At 40.4% G+C, this 6670-nt stretch overlaps 1 long non-coding RNA gene across 1 annotated transcript in view; it reads right to left on the bottom strand.

The window, feature by feature from the left end:
* The window catches only part of LOC103373197 (uncharacterized), a 59569-nt gene that overhangs the window by 30282 nt on the left and 22617 nt on the right, over positions 1 to 6670 (bottom strand). The window lies entirely within an intron of this gene.

Here is a 6670-nt window from a genome sequence, read left to right as displayed (position 1 = left end):
GTTTTCCAACAGTCTTCTTCTGTTTTCATCATTTGTATGTCCAGGGAAAGTTCTCATCCACCTGACTGCTTTCCAGTAACACCCCCTACCTACTCTTCCCAGTCCTGGTCCAGGGCCAACCTGCTTCTCTAAACTCTTTTGACAAATTCTGCTCTTTCATTGTGAGCACATGTCATCCGAAGGGATTGTTCTGTATGTCTCCAAGTTCTGCTCTCCCTAAAGTACGACGCTGAAGACTATAGCTGAAACTACACAGAAAGACTGCTTCCATCGGGGCGCCGCAATAGCGCACCTGGTTGAGCTGGCGTCCCGTGTACAGGGGCTGAAGTCCCAGATGTAGTGGTTGTGAGTTTGAGACCCTTTGCTGCAAGTCCTTCCCCCACTCTTCTCCCCCACTTTCCTGTCTCTCTCTACACTGTACGATCAAATAAAGGCAAAAAGGCCAAAAATATAACTTAAAAAAAAGACTGTTTCCATCAACTTGCATAGATGTTCTCAGTGTTGAAACCTCACAGCTGAGTAATTCTGATCTATGGGGGTATTATTGCAACAATATTACTTTCTTATACATGTGTAAAGTTGTGAATGTTTAAAATTGCAGCCTCATTTATTAATATGTAAAGACATTTGCAAATGCACATTTACATTTGCAGTGTCCTGAGATTTATAAATGTGCAAATGCAAACATATATATTTAGTTTGCCACTGTTTGCACTGCTGAAAAGTTAATAACAGACCCAGAATTTCAAGACAGTGCAGAGCTTCAGCTGTGCAAACTGCACTTTCCCATAAAGATCAATTGACTTGATCAAAAGCTCCACAGCAGTCACTAAATGGATTTATTAGTCTGTCTCTGGCTTCCAAAATCAAGAATTAACTTTCAGCTTGGACAAGAAGTCCATCTACAAACTACATCTGCTCATGGATGTCATGTGATATGTCCAAAAGCTCCAGAACGACCACTAAATGCACCTTGGGGTGAGACTGTTAGGATAAATGAAGTGTGTAGTACTCCAGCTTTGTCCTTGAAATAATATCTGTATCTGAGACACAGGACTATTTTGTAACATCATTCTACATGTGTGTGCTGAAGTGGTTTGTTGCTGCTGAAGTTAAATACATGAGGATTTCAAAAGTTTAGTCCCATCACTCCCCAAAGTCAACCTCACAGGTAGGAGAGCTTTCTTGTCGGAGTCCTTCAGCTCAGATCATTAGTCTCAAGCGTCCTTCACTTTAATATACACACTAGCTGCCTAAAAAAGCAGCACCCCCACAGACAGAAACATAACACATACAGCATAGCAATCTGCCACCACATACTGTAGCAGCCTCTCTGCCCGGAGTTGGAATCCACAGCTCTGACATTTCTGCCCGCCGCAAACCAACTGGAAACCTTTAACGGCCTGAGGTCGGAGTGAGAGAGAGATGGAGATAAATTACAGTGTTTGGTTTGGTGAGGAAAGCTGGGAGTGTGAGCGGGTTCATGTGCAGCAAGTCTGTATATATATATATATATTTGTATCTACATGTATAAATATGTATTCATGCACACATGTGTTCCCATAGAAAGAACATGCATGTGAATGTGCTGCATTCGCTTCATGTGCATGAGTTTTTAGGTGCTTGTGAGCGTGTTTGTGTGAAACACTCTGATCCAAGTTAAGATCTAGTACAATATCCTAAACTTTCTATCAAGTTCTGCAACCTGCCAATGTCCGCTCTGGGGAATTGTCTGAATAAAAATCCATCCTGGAGTAACAATTGAAGCAGCAAAATAAGGACCCAAAACTGTCAAAACTAGCCGCGAACACACAAGAGCACAGAAAAAAGTTTTGAAACTACACAATGCCAGAGAAAAAAATAGATTATACTTAAACAGATACAGCCGAGGACAAAAAAAGCTGCGTCTGGTTGCGTTGCTGTTCTAACAGACATGTAACTGTCATTACAGGACTTCCAGGGTTATTGCACCACTGTACATACAACACACACCCAATCTATGCAATCTCAACACAGCACCTTCCCACATCATTGTTTCTTTGTCTTCTACTATATAAAATAACATGTTAGAACTCTACACCATCATTACACAGAGTATGCCAGGATGTATTTGAAGGTAGTGCATGGTCTGGGATTTAATTTGGCTTCACTATTCTTACATTTCAGTGTATAACATAACATTTTAGTTCATTGTTTACAGGTTTGTGTTGTATTTTTCTTACTATACCACCTGACTGCAGTTTGTCAAATAGTCTATTTAGAATTACATGGTGTGTGAGTTGCATGCGAGTAATAAATTGGTCCTTTTTTTGTCTGTATGGAGCTGTTTTATCTTACCTAACATGCTTAAGTAGGGACATTATAATGCAAAGGCCCCTTAAAGGTTCTAAATGCAGATAATTCACGAATCTACCTGTCAGTGTGTTGCACATTAGCACAGCTTCTAGTACACTTCTGTCCACAAAAAAGTGGCTTTTCTGAAATGAAATGCCTTAAGATGACTCATAACTCCTAATACTTCCCCGTAACGTGCTTTACTTTCATGCCAACAATCACAGATTTTGAAGGAACATCACCATATTTACATTTTTTTGAAAAACGAGACTCATCTGAATATATTTGCATAGATATTTCTGGCCCTCAGCTGAACGTCTCTGTGTTTAATATCCAGTGGGAATTAGATAGATGGAGGACAAAATTTACTGATGACATTAAGGCAGTCTAACGTGAAATCACACACGCACACACACATTGGCGCACACACAGACGTCTGACAGCTGCTTCTGATCCTCCTATGTAGTTTAAGTTAACAGAGAGGTCTAATATCACCGAGTTGTCAGCCAAATCCTGTCACCGACACCGCTTGTGCGCGCGTTTGTGCGTCTGAGTGTGGAAAACACATTAGGTAGAGATACTTTCAAAACAAACAGTGAAAAATATCTAAGTGTCTTTTAATTTCGCCTCATGGCTCGTCAGTTTAAAGACTGAAAGTGAGGAGAGAGCCGGAGAGAGACCGTACCACTGACAGCCGAGAAGAAAGAGGAGGATCTGTTTTGAATTTTTGGGTTTCTTTTGGCGCATTAGGATGAAAGAGGAGAGGAGGAGAAGGAAGAGAGGAGACAAGGGAGGAAAAGGGAGTGTGAGCAGATAGGAAAGAAGGAGAAGAAGAGAGGCGAGGACTTGAAAGGGAAAGAAGGGATGAGGGAAGTGCAGATGGAGAGATGAAGAAAATGATGAAGGGAGAAAAAAACTGAAATAGAATGAGGAGAAGCATAGTAGTAAGAGAAGGGGGACAAAAAGGGGAGGAGAGGCAGCCAGAAAAGAAAGGAAAACAAGAGGAAGAAGAGATGAAAAAGTTGAGACAGAGGCAAGGGGACAGAAGATGGAAAAGGAGGAGGAAAGGGAGGAGGAGAAAAAGGGAGGAAAAGGGACCAAAATGAGAAAGTAGATGTGTTGTTAAAGGAGAGGGGATATCATGAAGAGAGAAGAAGAGCAAATAAGATGGAAAAAAAAACTGGAGGGAAGGAAAGAAAGAAAGAAGAGAGTAAAAGGGGGAGAAAGAAGGGAAATTAGAAGGGGAGAAAAGGGTTAAAATGGAGAAGAAAACAAAGTAGTTCTGAAGAAAACTCGAAAGACCAGGAAGAAGGGGAGGACAAGAAAAGGAGAAAGAAGAAGCAATGAGACGGGTAAACGAGGAGGAGTAAGGGAGAGGAAACGAGAGGCGCAAAGCAAAGAGACACAGAAAGGTAGGAATGTGAAGAAGTAAGAAAAGAGGAGGGAAGAAGCAACAAGAAAAAGCAAAGAGAGCAAAGGAGGGATGGGAGAGGAAAGAGGAAAGAGGAGCACATCAGAGAGGGGGAGACCAACGGGGGAGAAACGAGTCGAGACAGGATGAGAACAGAGGAGAAGAAGAGAGGAAAAAGGGGGATGAAAGAGAGGGGAGGCTTGAATCCAGGGACAGATAGACAGAGCTTTGAAGAGGAGGAGGAGGAGGAGGAGGAGAGAGGAGGAGGATCAGAGCGAGTGAAGGATGAAACAGGAGGCGAACGGACGGAGCGGTTGAAAGAAGGGAGAGCGTGGACGGAGGGATGGAGGGAGAGAGGCACTCAGAGCCATGAAAGGAGCGAGGGAGTCGGAGAGAGAAAGAAGAGAAAGAAGAGAAAACTCTTCTGGGTTACACATTTTAACAAATATGTGATGCTGTAGTTTTGTTGTCAGTAAATATACAAGTGAAGATAATGCTCACTTCACACATGTTCACTCCTGACACATGTCACCGAAGAAAAAAATCAGTTTTGCAAATGGAAAAATGTATGTTTGAAAATAAATGTCTCTATTTGGACATGGAACTGTTTGTGAAAGAGGATAAGTTTCAAAGGCCGACAGACAAAAGCACAATCCAGGAGTCTGCGGGAAAGCGGAGAACTCTGCGCTACATTGGTGGTAATTGGCTGTGACAGGTTTTGCAGAAATATATGCAAAATATTCAGATTTTTCTTTTCACTTAAACCTTAAATGCAAGTAGGAAAAGCCAAACATGACCCAACTGGAAGTATACTGTAACAATAATGAGTAGTGTGCAAACGAGAGGGAGCATTTCAGAAGCTCTTGTCAAGCCTAAGTTGACACTGATTTATCGAATCGGTTCGAATTCATTTGTCAAAACGTCCATTTTAACTTTTCAAATAACTCCACTGATCGACTGCTGCGGAGCGCCGATACAGAACTAGTGTTCCTCGCTATGTTGTGCATGTCTAATTTACATTGACAATGCCCAGTTTTGATTGTTGTCTTGGTAACAACATATCTATACAAAGATAAAACTGGTTATTTACAATGTACATTACCATTGCCATTATTTGTAAATGACTATAAATGACAGAATTTCAGCAATATTAGAGATATCCTGAGTTCAAAGGAGTCAGAGTGCTACAATTTTCTGGTTTTTGTTAGAGCATATTAAGGTTTTTCAAAACCAAAATGTGGTTTTATGAAGGTTTTAAACCAATTTATCAAACTTTGTAAAGCACCTTTCATACAGTTCAGTGTAAAGATTGACCGACTGTCCATCTGGTCGACTATCTGATCCACTATTTCACATTTTCCCAATTATCTGTATTGTTGTAGTTTTTTCACCAGTTCCCCATAAAATAAATGATTTATAAATTTAATACTGTGCTACCACTGATAATAATGCACTTGTCAATGTTTTGTGAACCTTTTAGTACTTTTTGACACATTGTTGCCGCCATAGGAGCCAACTGTAACTGAATCAAGCTGACAATATTCTGCAAAGTTATAATCTTGTGTGAATGGTTTATAGTTGGATAAAATAAATAAATAACTTTGTGTCTCCAAGACAAATCCCTTTGATTTTAGTTTGACCATGATGGAAGTTTATCCAGTTGGGGTTTCAGAGGGTTTTAAGAGATAAAAAAAAGGGGGGTTAGGGTTTTTTTGTGCACCAAAAGAGAAGCATTTAATCCGTTTACTGGAGTTAAAATGTGATGAGAAATATTTGACAAAAGACTACATATACATCTTTTTATTTCCCATGGCCTTGCTTGTTGGCGCCTCACTGTAAGCTGTAAGAACGGGACAGGCGGTTGCAGACTTGTTATTTGAACACTCATCCAGGTATTATATGTGTAACATGCTGTACATTTCTTCAGACTTAAACACTTCTGAGTGCAAAGAAGACAGACATCAGAAAAACTGAACTGTTTTCAGGTCGTGCCAGATTTACTTCCCTTCTTTGAAGCACTAATTCTTAGCCTGCTAGGCCGCTCTGAGCGCTAACCGTCGTTAGCATGTGCTAATCCCCCGTCGCTTGACGGACGGGAGGCACGAGGTGCTAGCCAGCTGTGCTAGCTTTTAAGCTTTAATACTCTGAGAGTGAGTGAGCTAGCGTGGAGCTAATCAGTCTTAATGCCATGCATATGGAGTTAGCTCCAGAGATGGCTAGCTGCTGTAGCAGCGGCTAATCCTAGCGGCTACAGGAACACGCTCAATCCCCCCCTTTCACTAAATATGTCAATTTTAGAAACTGCAGCATGAGATTAAGATTAGAGGACGAGAATAAAAATAGTGCAGAGAAGAGAAATGAGGTATGTTGTTTGGGAGGGACGCGCATGTACTTTTTGAGGACAGCTTTTGTTCATACTGAGGCTCAATGTGATAATTGTCGTTGAAAAAAAGCACTGAGATGAATGTAATATAGTTGCATGTAGAAAACGACATAAAGCAGTGGAAGACAAAGATGTAAAAGAAGGAAACACTTTCTATTCTGTGATTTCTGGGATTCACAATCTCCCAGGATCTGACGTGAACACTCAACATAGACAATCATCAGAAAGATAAGATAAGATAAGATAAGATAAGATAAGATATGCCTTTATTTATCTCACAAGGAGAAAGGCCCAGCAGGCAACATCACTTTATTGTAGGGTTTTAGGATAAAAAAAAGCAACAACAAGAAAATCAAATCTATTGATTTAGATGAGCTATTATGATGACAAATGTTGGTAATTACATCAATTTAATATTATGTGTAATTTAAACTCAAATTTCAGCGTTAGTCGATATGCAACTAAATTAAAGCTGAGGTAACTTAATGAAATTGCCATGATAACTTAATCCTGTTTCACCTTGAGTTGTTGTTTGAACATCA

This window comes from Stegastes partitus, unplaced genomic scaffold, assembly GCF_000690725.1.
Source record: "Stegastes partitus isolate 25-593 unplaced genomic scaffold, Stegastes_partitus-1.0.2 Scaffold1922, whole genome shotgun sequence".
Taxonomy (NCBI): Eukaryota; Metazoa; Chordata; class Actinopteri; family Pomacentridae; genus Stegastes; species Stegastes partitus.
Note: the sequence above shows the minus strand (reverse complement) of the source record. Positions and strands in the feature narration are given on the sequence as shown.